Source organism: Eriocheir sinensis, unplaced genomic scaffold (assembly GCF_024679095.1).
Source record: "Eriocheir sinensis breed Jianghai 21 unplaced genomic scaffold, ASM2467909v1 Scaffold268, whole genome shotgun sequence".
NCBI classification, from domain to species: Eukaryota; Metazoa; Arthropoda; class Malacostraca; order Decapoda; family Varunidae; genus Eriocheir; species Eriocheir sinensis.
Genome location: NW_026111574.1, coordinates 122,938 through 142,398, shown reverse-complemented (window position 1 = coordinate 142,398; position 19,461 = coordinate 122,938).

Genomic DNA, 19,461 nt, shown 5'->3' with positions numbered 1-19,461 from the left:
GCATCTTTATTTTCATACAAATTTAAATTATTTTATTGATGTTCTGTGTACTTATTTTGATACGATTTTCCATTATTCTATGTATAACAAAAATAAATACAGAATACACAAAAATAGATATGCAAAATACATATAAACAATGTAAATTTGTTTCAAAATATATATACGAATACACATGAAATAAGGTAGATTTTTATAAATATATATATACAAAATACACATAAAACTAAGTAAATACGTATAAAAAATGTATACAAAAATGAGCATAAAATAATGTAAATTAGTATCAAAATAAATAAACAAAATACCAATAAAAGAATGTGTATTTGTATAAATATATATATACAAGATACACATAAAATAACGTAAATTTATATAAAACTATATACAAAAATACACAGAAATAATTAAATTTGTATGAAAATATATACAAAATACACACGAAATAAGCTAAATTTGAATTGAAATATATATACAAAATACATGAAATAAAGTAAATTTGTATCAAAATATTTATACAAATACACATATAATAACGTAAATTTGTATGAAAATATATAAACAAAATACACATTAAGTAATGTAAATACGTATAAAAAAATATGTACAAAATACACATATAATCATGTAATTCGTATCAAAATAAATAAACAAAATACCAATAAAATAATATAAATTTGTATGAGTAAACGTGTATGTTGCATATTTTTTCAATACAAATTTACCTTATTATATACGCATTTTGTATATAAATTTTAATACAAATTTAATTATTCGATGTGTATTTTTGTATCTATTTTTATAAACATATTCTTTATTTTTTGGGTATTTTGCATCTTTATTTTCATACAAGTTTACATTATTTTATTGGTATTCTGCTCATTCATTTTGATAGGAATTGACATTATTCTATGTGTATTTTGTATATATTTTTCATACAAATTTACGTTATTTTATGTGTATTTGTTTATATATTTTGACACAAATTTACAATATTTTATGGGTATTTTGTATATACATTTCAAAAGAAATTTACCTAGTTTTATGTGTATTTTGTATATCTATTTTCATACAAACTCAAATTATTTCTATGTATTTTTGTATATATTTTAATACAAATTTTAGTTATGTTATGTGTATTTTGTAAATTTATTTTCATTCAAATATATATTATTTTATTGGTGTTTTGTTGATTTATATTGATACGAATTTACATTATTTTATATGTACTTTGGGTATATATTTTTATACGCTTTTCCATTATTTAATATTTATTTTGAATATATATTTTTATACAAATTCATGGTATTTTATGTGTATTTGTATATATATTTTCATATAAATTTACATTATTTTATTTGTATTTTGTACATATATTTTAATACAAATCTACCTTATTTTATGTTTATTTTGTATGTGTATTTTGTATATTTATATTTATCCAATTACACATTCTTTTATTGGTATTTTGTTTATTTATTTTAATTCGAATTTACATTATTTTATGTGTATTTTCTATACATTTTTTATACGTATTTACTTAATTTTATGTGTATTTTGTATATATATATATTTATAGAAATCTACGTTTTTTTATTTGTATTCGTATATATATTTTGAAACAAATTTACATTGTTTTATATGTATTTTTGCATATCTCTTTCAATACAAATCTACCTTATTGTATGTGCATTTTGTATATTCATTTCAATGCAAATTTAAAAATTTTATGTGTATTTTGGTATATATATTTTTATAAGATTACGAAAATTTTAATAAAAATATATACAAAAAAACAAAAAAATAAATTTCAATTTGTATGAAAATAGATATACAAAATACAACTATAAGTAGTTAAATTTGTATTTAACTACATGTACAAAATACACATAAAATAATGTAAATTTCTATGAAATGAAAACAAATTCACATAAAATTACGTACATTTGTATAAAATAGATATACAAAATAATTTTATGTGTATTTTGTATATTTATTTTCATACAAATTTAAATTATTTTTGTGTATTTTTGTATATAGTTTTATACAAACCTAGGCTATTTTATGAGTATTTTGTATATCTATTTTCATACAAATACACATTCTTTTATTGATATTTTGTTTATTTATTTTGACGAGAATTTAAATTATTTAATGTGTATTTTGTATATATATTTTTATACGTACTTACATCATTTCATGTGTATTTTGTATATATGTTTCTATAGAAATCTACGTTATATTATGTGTATTCGTATATAGATTTTAAAACAAATTTACAGTTTTATGTGTATTTTGCATTTTTTTTAATACAAATTTACCTTATTGTATATGCATTTTGTATATTAATTTTAATACAAATTTAATTATTCTATGTGTATTTTTGTATATGTATTTTTATAAAAATATGCTTTATTTTATGGGTATTTTCCATCTTTATTTTCATACAAATTTACGTTATTTTATTGACATTCTGCTCATTCATTTTGATACGACTTGACATTATTCTATGTGTATTTTGTATATATTTTTCAAACAAATTTACGTTATTTTATGTGTATTTGTTTATATATTTTGACACAAATTTACAATATTTTATGGGTATTTTGTATATATATTTCAAAAGAAATCTACCTAGTTTGATGAGTATTTTGAATATCTATTTTCATACAAACTGAAATTATTTTATGTATTTTGTATATATTTCAATACAAATTTTAGTTACGTTATGCGTATTTTGTAAATCTATTTTCATTCAAATATCTATTATTTTATTGGTATTTTGTTGATTTATATTGATACGAATTTACATTATTTTATATGTACTTTTTATATATATTTTATACGCATTTACATTTTTAATATTTATTTTGAATATATAATTTATACAAATTCATGGTATTTTATGTGTATTTGTATATGTATTTTCATATAAATTTACATTATTTTATGTGTATTTTGTACATATATTTCATTAAAAATTTACCTTATTTTATGTTTATTTTGTATGTGTATTTTGTACATTTATATTTATACAAATACACATTCTTTTATTGGTATTTTGTTTATTTATTTTGTTTCAATTTATATTATTTTATGTATTTTGTTTACATTTTTTTATACGTATTTCCCAAATTTTATGTGTATTCGTATACATATTTTGAAACAAATTTACATTGTTTTATATGTATTTTTGCATATCTCTTTCAATAGAAGTTTACCTTATTGTATGTGCATTTTGTATATTTATTTCAATACAAATTTAAATATTTTATGTGTATTTTGGTATATATATTTTTATAAGAAATGCGCTATTTGATGGGAATTTTGCATCTTTATTTTCATACAAATTTACATTATTTTATTAATATTCGGTGTATTTATTTTGATACGATCTTACATTATTCTATTTGTTTTTTGTATATATATATTTTTCATACATATTTACATTATTTAATGTATATCTTGCATATATATTTCATACAAATTTATTATATATTATTTATTTTCATACAAATACACATTCTTTTCATGATATTTTGTTCATTTATTTTGACACGAATTTACATTACTTAATATGTATTTTATATATATATATATTTTTATACGTATTTACATAATTTCATGTATTTTGTATATATATTTCTATAGAAATCTACGTTTTTTATGTGTATTCGTATATATATTTTGAAACAAATTTACAATGTTTTATCTGTATTTTGCGTTTTTTTAAATACAAATTTACCTTATTGTATGTGTGCATTTTGTATATTAATTTTAATACAAATTTAATTATTCTATGTGTATTTTTGTATATGTATTTAAAAAAAAAAATATCCTTTATCTTATGGGTATTTTGCATCTTTATTTTCATACAAATTTAAATTATTTTATTGATGTTCTGTGTACTTATTTTGATACGATTTTCCATTATTCTATGTATAACAAAAATAAATACAGAATACACAAAAATAGATATGCAAAATACATATAAACAATGTAAATTTGTTTCAAAATATATATACGAATACACATGAAATAAGGTAGATTTTTATAAATATATATATACAAAATACACATAAAACTAAGTAAATACGTATAAAAAATGTATACAAAAATGAGCATAAAATAATGTAAATTAGTATCAAAATAAATAAACAAAATACCAATAAAAGAATGTGTATTTGTATAAATATATATATACAAAATACACATTAAATAATACAAATTTGTTTAAAACTATTCAAAATACACATGAAATGATGTAAATACGTATAAAAATATATATACAAAATACACATTAAATAATGTAAATTCGTGTCAAAATAAATAAACAAAATATCAATAAAAGAATGTGTATTTGTATGAAAATAGATATACAAAATACGCATAAAATAACCTAAATTTGTATCAAACTATATACAAAAATACAGAAAAATATTTTAAATTTAAATTTACCTTATTGTATTTGCAGTTGGTATATTTATTTTAATACAAATTCAAATATTTTATGTGTATTTTGGTATATATAATTTTATAAAAAAATGCGTTATTTTATAGGTATTTTGCATCTTAGCTTTCATACAAATGTACTTTATTTTATTAATATTCTGTGTATATATTTTGATACGATTTTATATTATACTATTTGTGTTTGGTATATATTTTTTTTATACATATTATCATTATTTAATGTGTATTTTTTATATATATTTTATACAAATTAACGTTATTTTAAGTGTATTTGTTTATATAATTTCATTCAAATTTACATTATTTTAAGTGTATTTTGTATATGTATTTAAATACAAACTTACCTAATTTTATGTGTATTTTGTATATTTATTTTCATACAAATTAAAAAAAAATTTGTGTTTTTTTGTATAAACATATAGAGTAAATTTCTATGATAATATATATTCAAAATACATATAAAATTATGTAAATAAGTATAAAAATATATATATCAAATACACCTAAAAAAAAAAAAAATCGTATCAAAATAAATAAACAAAATTCCGAGAAAAGAACGTATATTTGTAGGAAAATAAATATACAAAATACACATAAGATTACGAAAATTTGAATAAAAAATATATACAAAAAAAAAAAAAAAATCAATTTGTATGAAAATAGACATACAAAATACACATATAATTAGTTAAATTTGTATTTAAATACATGTACAAAATACACATAAAAAAATGTAAATTTGTATGAAATGAAAACAAATTCACATAAAATAACGTACATTTGTATAAAATAGATATACAAAATATACATAGAATAATGTAAAATCGTATCAAAATAAATACACAGAATATCAATAAAATAATGTAATTTTGTATGAAAATAAAGATGCAAAATACCCATAAAATAAAGCATTTTTTTTTTAAATACATATACAAAAATACACATAGAATAATTAAATGTGTATTAAAATTAATATACAAAATGCACGTACAATAAGGTAAATTTGTATTGAAAAAATATACAAAATGCACATAAAAGTGTAAATTTGTTTCAAAATATATATACGAATACACATAAAATAAGTTAGATTTCTATAGAAATATATATACAAAATACACAGGAAATGATGTAAATACGTATAAAAATATATATATACAAAATACACATTAAATAATTTAAATTCTCGTCAAAATAAATAAACAAAATATCAATAAAAGAATGTGTATTTGTATGAAAATAAATATAGAAAATACTCATAAAATAACCTAAGTTTGTATAAAACTATATACAAAAATACACAAAAATAATTTAAATCTGTATGAAAATAAATATACAAAATACACATAAAATTAGGTAAATTTGTATTGAAATACATATACAAAATACACATAAAATAATGGAAATTTGAATGAAAATATATAAACATGTACACTTAAAATAACGTAAATTTGTATCAAATATATATACAAAATACACATTAAATAATGTAAATATGTATAAAAAAATATATACAAAACACAAATAGAATAATGTAAAATCGTATCAACAATAAATTTGTATGAAAATAAAGATGCAAAATAGCCATAAAATAACGCATGTTCTATAAAAATATATATACCAAAATACACATAAAATATTAAAATTTGTATTAAAATAAATATAAAAAATGCACCTACTATAAGGTAAATTTGTATTGAAATAGATATGCAAAATACATATAAAACAATGTAAATTAGTTTCAAAATATATATACGAATACACATAAAATAACGTAGATTTCTATAAAAATATATACACATAAAATGAAGTAAATAAGTATAAAAAAATGAATACAAAAAATACATAAAAATCGTATCAAAATAAATAAACAAAATACCAGTAAAAGAATGTGTATTTGTATAAATATAAATATACAAAATACTCATAAAATATCGTAAATTTGTATAAAACTATATACAAAAATACACAGAAGTAATTAAATTTGTATGAAAATATATATACAAAATACAGCTAAAGTAAGCTAAATTTGATTTGAAATGTACATACAAAATACATAAAATAATGTAAATCTGTATCAAAATATTTATACAAACACATATAATAACGTAGATTTGCTTAAAAATATATAAACAAAATACACATTAAGTAATGTAAATACGTATAAAAAATATGTACAAAATACACATATAATCATGTAATTCGTATCAAAATAAATAGACAAAATAGCAATAAAATAATGTAAATTTGTATGAGGAAACATATACAAATAACTCAAATTTCTATAAAAATATATGTACAAAAATGCACATAAAATAAAGTAAAATTGCAAAAAAATATATATACAAAACACACACTAAATAATGTAAATGCGTACAAAAAATCACCTAAATTTGTTTAAAACTATATACAAAAATACACAAAAATAATTTAAATTTGTTTGAAAAGAAATATACAAAATACACATAAAATTAGGTAAATTTGTATTGAAATACATATACAAAATACACATCAAATAATGTAAATTTGAATGAAAATATATAAACAAATACACTTAAAATAACGTAAATTTGTATAAAAAATATATGCAAGATACACATTAAATAATGTAAATCTGTATAAAAAATATATATACAAAAAACAAATAGAATAATGTAAAATCGTATCAAAATAAATACACAGAATATCAATAAAATAATGTAAATTTGTATGAAAATAAAGATGGAAAATTCCCAAAAATTATCGCATTTTTTATAAAAATATATTTACCAAAATACACATAAAATATTTAAATTTGTATTGAAATAAATATACAAAATGCATATACAGTAAGGTAAATTTGTATTGAAAGAGATATTCAAAAATACATATAAAACAATGTAAATTTGTTTCAAAATATATATACGAATACACAAAAATAAAGTAGATTTCTATAGAAATATATATACAAAATACATATGAAATTATGTAAATACGTATAAAAATAAATATACAAAATACATATCAAATAATGTAAATTCGTGTCAAAATAAATAAACAAAATATCATGAAAAGAATGTGTATTTGTATGAAAATAGATAATAGATAATAAATTTGTATAAAATATATATGCAAGATACACATTAAATAATGTAAATTCGATTTAAAATAAATAAACAAAATACCAATAAAAGAATGTGTATTTGGATAAATATAAATATACAAAATACATATACAAAACAAACATAAAATAAGGTAGATTTGTAATAAAATATATGTACAAAATACACATAAAATAATGTAAATTTATATGAAAATATATATACAAATACACATAAAATACCATGAATTTGTATAAAAATATATTTTCAAAATAAATATTAAATAATGTAAAAGCGTATAAAAATATATATACAAAGTACATATAAAATGATGTAAATTCGTATCAATATAAATCAACAAAACACCAATAAAATAATATATATATGAATGAAAATAAATTTACAAAATACACATAACATAACTAAAATTTGTATTAAAATATATACAAAAATACATAGAAATAATTTGAGTTTGTATGAAAATAGATATACAAAATACACATAAAACTAGGTAAATTTCTTTTGAAATGTATATACAAAATAGAAATAAAATATTGTAAATTTGTGTCAAAATATATAAACAAATACACATAAAATAACGTAAATTTGTATGAAAAATATAAACAAAATACACATAGAATAATGTCAATTCGTATCAAAATGAATGAGCAGAATATCAATAAAATGATGTAATTTTTTATGAAAATAAAGATGCAAAATACCCAAAAAATAAAGCATATGTTTATAAAAATACAGATACAAAAATACACATCAAATAATTAAATTTGTATTAGAATTAATATACAAAATGCGTATATAATAAGGTAAATTTGTATTGAAAAAATATGCAACATACACGTTTACTCATACAAATTTATATTATTTTATTGGTATTTTGTTTATCTATTTTGATACGAATTACATGATTATATGTGTATTTTGTACACATTTTTTTATACGTATTTACATTATTTAATGTGTATTTTGTTTATATATTTTTACACAAATTTACGTTATTATATGTGTATTTGTATAAATATTTTGATACAAATTTACTTTATTTCATGTATTTTGTATATATATTTCAATTCAAATTTAGCTTATTTTGTGTGAATTTCGAATAAATTTTCATACAAATTTAATTACTTCTGTGTATATATGTATATAGTTTTATATAAATTTACGTTATTTTATGTGTATTTTGTATATTTATATTTATACAAATACACTTTCTTTTATTGGTATTTTGTTTATTTATTTTGATACGAATTTACATTATTTTATGTGTATTTTGTATACATTTTTTTATACGTATTTACTTCATTTTATGTGTATTTTGTATATATATATATATATATATATATATATATATATATATATATATATATATATATATATATATATATATAAATATAAGATTTTTTATGTGTATTAGTATAGATATTTTGAAACAAATTTACATTGCTTTATATGTATTTTGCGTATTTATTTCAATACAAATTTACCTAATTTTATGTGTTTTAATATTTATTTTAATACAAATTTAAATATTTTATGTGTATTTTGGTATTTATATATTATATAAAAAAATGCGTTATTTTATGGGTATTTTACATCTTTATTTTCATACAAATGTACATTATTTTATTAATACTCTGTGTGTTTATTTTGATACGATTTTACACTATTCTTTTTGTGTTTTGTATATTTTTTTATACAAATTTACGTTATTTTAAGTGTATTTGTTTATGTATTTTTATTCAAATTTATATTATTTTATGTGTATTTTGTATATGTATTTCCATACAAATTTACCTAATTTTATGTGTATTTTGTATATTTATTTTCATACAAATTTAAAATATTTTTGTGTATTTTTGTATATAGTTTGATACAAATTTAGGTTATTTTATGTGTATTTTGAATATCTATTAAATATATATACAAAATACAAGTGAAATTATGTAAATACGTATAAAAATATATATACAAAATACATATCAAATAATGTAAATTCGTGTCAAAATAAATAAACAAAATATCATGAAAAGAATGTGTATTTGTATGAAAATAGATAATAGATAATAAATTTGTATAAAATATATATGCATGATACACATTAAATAATGTAAACATGTATAAAAAAGTATATACAAAAAATAAATAGAATAATGTAAAATCGTATCAAAATAAATACACCGAATATTAATAAAATAATGTAAATTTGAATGAAAATAAAGTTGCAAAATTCCCATAAAAATATATATACGAAAATACACATAAAATTTTTAAATTTGTATTGAAATAAATATAAAAAGTGCATATACAATAAGGTAAATTTGTATTGAAGGAGATATGCAAAAATACATATAAAACAATGTAAATTTGTTTCAAAATATATATACGAATACAAATAAAAAAACGTAGATTTCTATAAAAATATATATACAAAATACACATAAAATTAAGTAAATACTTATAAAAAAATGTATTCAAAATACACATAAAATAATGTAAACTCGAATTAAAATAAATAAACAAAATACCAATAAAAGAATTTGTATTTGGATAAATATAAATATACAAAATACACATACAAAATAAACATAAAATAAGGAAGATTTGTAATAAAATATATGTACAAAATACACATACAATAATGTAAATTTATATAAAAATATATATACAAATACACATAAAATACCATGAATTTGTATAAAAATATATATTCAAAATAAATATTAAATAATGTAAGAGCGTATAAAAATATATATACAAAGTACATATAAAATGAAAATTAAGATGCAAAATACCTATAAAATAACGCAATTTTTTATAAAATTATTGATACCAAAATACACATAAAATATTTGAACTTGTATTAAAATAAATATACAAAATGCACATACAATAAGATAAATTTGTATTGAAATAGATATGGAAAATACATATAAAATAATGTAAATTTGTTTCAAAATATATATACGAATACACATAAAATAACGTAGATTTCTATAAAAATACATATACAAAATACACATAAAATTAAATAAATACGTATAAAAAAATGTATACAAAATACACATAAAATAATGTAAATTCGTATAAATGTAAAAAAACAATATACCAATAAAAGAATGTGTATTTGTATAAATATAAATATACAAAATGCACATAAAATAACGTAAATTTATATAAAACTATATACATAAAATAACGCAAATTTCTATAAAAATATATGCACAAAAATGAACATTAGATAAATTTGCATAAAAATATATACACAAAACACACATTAGATAATGTAAATGAGTATAAAAATATGTATACAAAATACCTATGAAATAATCTAAATTCGTTTCGAATTAAATTAAGAAATACCAATAAAATTATGTAATTTTGGATGAAAATATATATACAAAATACACATAAAATAACCTAAATACAAATACAAATATACACATAAAAAATTTAAAATTGAATGAAATAAATATACAAAATAAACATAAAATAAGGTAAATTTGTAATGAAATATATGAAAAAATACACATAAAATAATATAAATTTGTATGAAAATATATATACAAATACACATTAAATAACATGAATTTGTATAAAATTTGTATCAAAATATATACTTATACACACAATAAAATAACGTAATTTTTTAATGAAAATGTATATACAAAATACACATAAAATAATTTAAATACGTAGAAATATATATATACAAAAAACACATAAAATAGTGTAAATATGTATGAGAATATATAAACAAATACACATAAAATAATATAAATTTGGATAAAAAATATATACAAAATTAACATTAAATAATGTAAATATATATATAAAAAAATATATACAAAAAACACATACAATAATGTTAAATCGTATCAAAATAAATAAAGAGAATATCAATAAAATAATGTAAATTTGTATGAAAATAAAAATGCAAAATATCCATATAATAACGCATATTTGCATAAAAATATATATACAAAAATACATATAAAATAATTAAATTTGTATTAAAATAAATATACAAAATGCACGTACAATAAAGAAAATTTGTATTGAAATAGATATGCAAAATACACATTAATAATGTAAATTTGTATCAAAATATATATACGAATACTCATAAAATAGAGTAAATTTCTATGAAAATATACATACAAAATAGATATACAAAATACACATATAACTAGTTAAATTTGTATTTAAATACATGTACAAAAAACACATAAAATAATGTAGATTTGTATGAAATGAAAAGAAATACATTTTATATAAAATATATATACAAAATACACATAGAATAATGTAAAATCATATCAAAATAAATACACAGAATATCAATAAAATAATGTAAATTTGTATGAAAATAAAGATGCAAAATACCCTTAAAATAAAGCATATTTTTATAAAAATACATATACAAAAATACACATAGATTAATCAAATTTGTATTAAAATTAATATACAAAATGCACATACAATAAGGTAAATTTGCATTAAAAAAATATGCAAAATACACATAAAACAATGTAAATTTGTTTCAAAATATATATACGAATACACATATAATAACGCAGATTTCTATAGAAATATATATACAAAATACACTTGAAATAATGTAAATACGTATAAAAATATATACAAAATACACATTAAATAATGTTAATTCGTGTCAAAATAAATAAACAAAATATCATGAAAAGAATGTGTATTTGTATTAAAATAGATATAGAAAATACACATAAAATAACCTAAATTTGTATAAAACTATATACAAAAATACACAAAAATAATTTAATCTTGTATGAAAATAAATATACAAAAAACATATAAAATTAGGTAAATTTGTATTGAAATACATATACAAAATACACATAAAATAATGTAAATTTGAATGAAAATATATAAACATATAGACTTAAAATAACGTAAATTTGTATCAAATATATATACAAAAAACAAATTAAATAATGTAAATATGTATAAAAAAATATATACAAAACACAAATAAAATAATGTAAAATCGTATCAAAATAAATACAGAAAATATTAATAAAATAATGTAAATTTGTATGAAAATTAAGATGCAAAATACCCATAAAATAACGCATTTTTTATAAAAATATATATACGAAAAAACATAAAATATTTGATTTTGTATTAAAATAAATAGATATACAAAATACACATAAAATAAGCTAAATTTGAATTGAAATATATATACAAAATACATAAAATAATGTAAATTTGTATCAAAATACTTATACAAATACACATATAATAACGTAAATTTGTATAAAAATATATAAACAAAATACACATTAAATAATGTAAATACTTATAAAAAAATGTACAAAATACACAAATAATCATGTAATTCGTATCAAAATAAATAGACAAAATACCAATAAAAAAATGTAAATTTCTATGAGAAAACATGTACAAAATACACATAAATAACGCAAATATCAATAAAAATATATATAATATAATATATTTTTATACATATTTAAAATATCTAATGTATATTTTGTATATATATTTTATCCAAATTTACGTTATTTTATATGTATTTGTTTATATATTTTCATACAAATTTACATTATTTTATGTGAGTTTTGTATATGTATTTCAATACAAATTTGCCTAACTTTATGTGTATTTTGCATATCTATTTTCAAACAAATTTAAATTATTTGTGTGTATATTTGTATATATTTTATACAAATTCATGTTATTTTATGTGTATTTGTATATATATTTTGAAACAAATTTTATACAAATTCATGTTATTTTATGTGTATTTGTATATATATTTTCAAACAAATTTATATTATTTTATGTGTATTTTGTATTTAATATAATCAAATTTAAATTTATTGTATATGCATTTTGTATATTAATTTTAATACAAATTTAATTATTCTATGTGTATTTTTCTATATGTATTTTTATAAAAATATGCTTTATTTTATGGGTATTTTGCATCTTTATTTTCATACAAATTTACATTATTTTATTGATATTCTGCTCATTCATTTTGATTCGATTTGACATTATTCTATGTGTATTTTGTATATATTTTTCATATAAATTTACGTTATTTTATGTGTATTTGTTTATATATTTTGACACAAATTTACAATATTTTATGGGTATTGTGTATATATATTTCAAAAGAAATTTACCTAGTTTTATGTGTATTTTGAATATCTATTTTCATTCAAACTCAAATTATTTTTATGTATTTATGTATATATTTCATGACAAATTTTAGTTAGGTTATGTGTATTTTGTAAATCTATTTTCATTCAAATATATATTATTTTATTGGTATTTTGTTGATTTATATTGATACGAATTTACATTATTTTATATGTACTTTGAATATATATTTTTATACGCATTTACATTATTTAATATTTATTTTGAGTATATAATTTTATACAAATTCATGGTATTTTATGTGTATTTGTAAATATATTTTCACATAAATTTACATTATTTTATGTGTATTTTGTACATATATTTCATTACAAATTTACCTTATTTTATGTTTATTTTGTAAGTGAATTTTGTACATTTATATTTATACAAATACACATTCTTTTATTGGTATTTTGTTTATTTATTTTGTTTCGAATTTACATAACTTTATGTGTATTTTGTTTACATTTTTTTATACGTATTTACTTAATTTTATGTGTATTTTGTATATATATTTTTATAGAAATCTACGTTATTTTATGTGTATTCGTACATATATTTTTAAACAAATTTACATTGTTTTATATGTACAATAAGGTAAATTTGTATTGAAATAGATATGCAAAATACATATAAAGCAATGTAAATTTGTTTCAAAATATGTATACGAATACACATCAAATAACGTAGATTTCTATAAAAATATATATACAAAATACACATAAAATGAAGTAAATACGTATAAAAAATGTATACAAAATACACATAAAATAATGTAAATTCGTATCAAAATAAATAAACAAAATACCAATAAAAGAATGTGTATTTGTATAAATATAAATATACAAAATACACATAAAATAACGTAAATTTATATAAAACTATATACAAAAATACACAGAAGTAATTAAATTTGTATGAAAATATATACAAAACACACACAAAATAAGCTAAATTTGAATTGAAATATATATACAAAATACATGAAATAAAGTAAATTGTTATCAAAATATTTATACAAATACATATACAATAACGTAAATTTGTATGAAAATATATAAACAAAATACACATTAAATAATGTAAATACGTATAAAAAAATGTGTACTAAATACACATATAATCATGTAATTCGTATCAAAATAAATAAACAAAATACCAATAAAATAATATAAATTTGTATGAGTAAACGTGTATAAATATAAATGTACAAAATACACATACAAAATAAACATAAAATAAGGTAAATTTGTAATGAAATATATGAACAAAATACACATAGAATAATGTAAATTTATATGAAAATATATGTACAAATACACATAAAATACCATGAATTTGTATAAAATTTTATATTCAAAATAAATATTAAATAATGTAAATGCGTATAAAAATATATATAAAAAGTACATATAAAATAATATAAATTCGTATCAATATAAATCAACAAAATACCAATAAAATTATATATATTTGAATGAAAATAGATTTACAAAATACACATAACTAAAATTTGTATTGAAATATATACAAAAATACATAAAAATAATTTGAGTTTGTATGAAAATAGATATTCAAAATACACATCAAACTAGGTAAATTTCTTTTGAAATATATATACAAAATACCCATAAAATATTGTAAATTTGTGTCAAAATATATAAACAAATAGACATAAAATAACGTAAATTTGTATGAAAAATATTTACAAAATACACATAGAATAATGTCAAATCGTATCAAAATGAATGAGCAGAATATCAATGAAATAACGTAAATTTGAATGAAAATAAAGATGCAAAATACCTATAAAATAAAGCATATTTTTTTAAAAATACATATACAAAAATACACATAGAATAATTAAATTTGTATTAAAATTAATATTCAAAATGCATATACAATTAGGTAAATTTGTATTGAAAAAATATGCAAAATACACATAAAAGTGTAAATTTGTTTAAAAATCTATATACGAATACACATAATATAACGTAGATTTCTATAGAAATATATATACAAAATACACATGAAATGATGTAAATACGTATAAAAATATATATACAAAATACACATTAAATAATTTAAATTCTCGTCAAAATAAATAAACAAAATATCAAAAAAAGAATGTGTATATGTATGAAAATAGATATACAAAATACTCATAAAATAACCTAAGTTTGTATAAAACTATATAATTGTATTGAAATACATATACAAAATACACATAAAATAATGGAAGTTTGAATGAAAATATATATTTTAATACAAATTTTAGTTATGTTATGTATATTTTGTAAATTTATTTTCATTCAAATATATATTATTTTATTGGTGTTTTGTTGATTTATATTGATACGAATTTACATTATTTTATATGTACTTTGTATATATATTTTTATACGCTTTTACATTATTTAATATTTATTTTGAATATATATTTTTATACAAATTCATGGTATTTTATGTGTATATATATTTTCCTATAAATTTACATTATTTTATGTGTATTTTGTACATATAATTTATTACAAATCTACCTTATTTTATGTTTATTTTGTATATGTATTTTGTATATTCATATTTATCCAAATACACATTCTTTTATTGGTATTTTGTTTATTTATTTTAAATCGAGTTTACATTATTTTATGTTTTACTTAATTTTATGTGTATTTTGTATATATATTTTTATAGAAATTTACGTTTTTTTATTTGTATTCGTATATATATTTTTAAACAAATTTACATTGTTTTATATGTATTTTTGCATATCTCTTTCAATACAAATTTACCTTATTGTATGTGCATTTTGTATATTTATTTCAATGTTAATTTCAATATTTTATGTGTATTTTGGTATATATATTTTTATAAGAAATGCGCTATTTTATGGGAATTTTGCATCTTTATTTTCATACAAATTTACATTATTTTATTAATATTCGGTGTATTTATTTTGATACGATTTTACATTATTCAATTTGTTTTTTGTATATACTTTTTTATACATATTTACATTATTTAATGTGTATCTTGCATATATATTTTATACAAATTTATTATCTATTATCTATTTTTATACAAATACACATTCTTTTCATGATATTTTGTTAATTTATTTTGACACGAATACACATTAAATAACATGAATTTGTATAAAATTTGTATCGAAATATATACTTATACACACAATAAAATAACGTAATTTTTTTATGAAAATGTATATACAAAATACACATAAAATAATATAAATACGTAGAAAAATATATATACAAAAAACACATAAAATAATGTAAATATGTATGAAAATATATAAACATATACACATAAAATAATGTAAATTTGGATAAAATATATATACAAAATGAACATTAATTAATGTAAATATATATATAAAAAAATATATACAAAAAACACATAGAATAATGTTAAATCGTATCAAAATAAATAAAGAGAATATCAATAAAATAATGTAAATTTGTATGAAAATAAAGATGCAAAATATCCATATAATAACGCATATTTGCATAAAAATATATATACAAAAAGACATATAAAATAATTAAATTTGTATTAAAATAAATATACAAAATGCACGTACAATAAAGTAAATTTGTATTGAAATAGATATGCAAAATACACATTAATAATGTAAATTTGTATCAAAATATATATACGAATACTCATAAAATAGAGTAAATTTCTATGAAAATATACATACAAAATAGATATACAAAATACACATGTGTATTTGTTAAAAATATTTTGAAACGAATTTAATTTATTTTATGTATTTTGTATATATATTTCAATTCAAATTTAGCTTATTTTGTGTGTATTTTGTATATCTATTTTCATACAAATTTAACTACTTCTGTGTATTTTTGTATATAGTTTTATACAAATTTACGTTATTTTATGTGCATTTTGTATATTTATATTTATATAAATACACATTCTCTTATTGGTATTTTGTTTATTTATATTTATACTAATTTACATTATTTTATGTGTATTTTGTATACATTTTTGATTCGTATTTACTTAATTTTATTTGTATTTTGTATATATATATATTTATAGAAATCTACGTTATTTTATGTGTATTCGTATATATATTTTGAAACAAATTTACATTGTTTTATATGTTTTTTGCATATCTATTTCAATACAAATTTACCTTATTGTATGTGCATTTTGTATATTTATTTTAATACAAATTCAAATATTTTATGTGTATTTTGGTATATATAATTTTATAAAAAATGCGTTATTTTATAGATATTTTGCATCTTAGTTTTCATACAAATGTACATTATTTTATTAATATTCTGTGTATATATTTTGATACGATTTTATATTATACTATTTGTGTTTTGTATATATTTTTTTATACATATTTTCATTATTTAATGTGTATTTTTTTATATATATTTCATACAAATTAACGTTATTTTAAGTGTATTTGTTTATATAATTTCATTCAAATTGACATTATTTTAAGTGTATTTAGTATATGTATTTCAATACAAATTTACCTAATTTTATGTGTATTTTGTATATTTATTTTCATACAAATTTAAATTATTTTTGTTTTTTTTTTGTATATACATATAGAGTAAATTTCTATGAAAATATATATTCAAAATACATATAAAATTATGTAAATAAGTACAAAAATATATATCAAATACACCTAAAAAAATGAAAACTCGTATCAAAATAAATAAACAAAATTCCGATAAAAGAACGTATATTTGTAGGAAAATAAATATACAAAATACACATAAAATTAAGAAAATTTTAATAAAAATATATTCAAAAAAACAAAAAAAATAAATTTCAATTTGTATGAAAATAGATATACAAAATACACATATAATTAGTTAAATTTGTATTTAAATACATGTACAAAATACACATAAAATAATGTAAATTTGTATGAAATGAAAACAAATTCACATAAAATAACGTACATTGGTATAAAATAGATATACAAAATATACATAGAATAATGTAAAATCGTATCAAAATAAATACACAGAATATCAATAAAATAATGTAATTTTGTATGAAAATAAAGATGCAAAATACCCATAAAATAAAGCATATTTCTATAAAAATACATATACAAAAATACACATAGAATAGCTAAATTTGTATTAAAATTAATATACAAAATGCACGTACAATAAGGTAAATTTGTATTGAAAAAATATACAAAATGCACATAAAACAATGTATATTTGTTTCAAAATATATATACGAATACACATAAAATAACGTATATTTCTATAGAAATATATATACAAAATACACATGAAATGACGTAAATAAGTATAAAAATATATATACACAATACACATTAAATAATGTAAATTCGCATCAAAATAAATAAACAAAATATCAATAAAAGAATGTGTATTTGTATGAAAATAGATATACAAAATACACATAAAATATTGTAAATTTGTATAAAACTCTATACAAAAATACACAAAAAATAATTTAAATTTGTATAAAATATATATACAAAATACACATGAAATTAGGTAAATTTCTATTGAAATACATATACAAAATACACATAAAATAATGTAAATTTGAATAAAAATATATAAACAAATACACTTAAAATAACGAAAATTTGTATGAAATATATATAGAAAATACACATTAA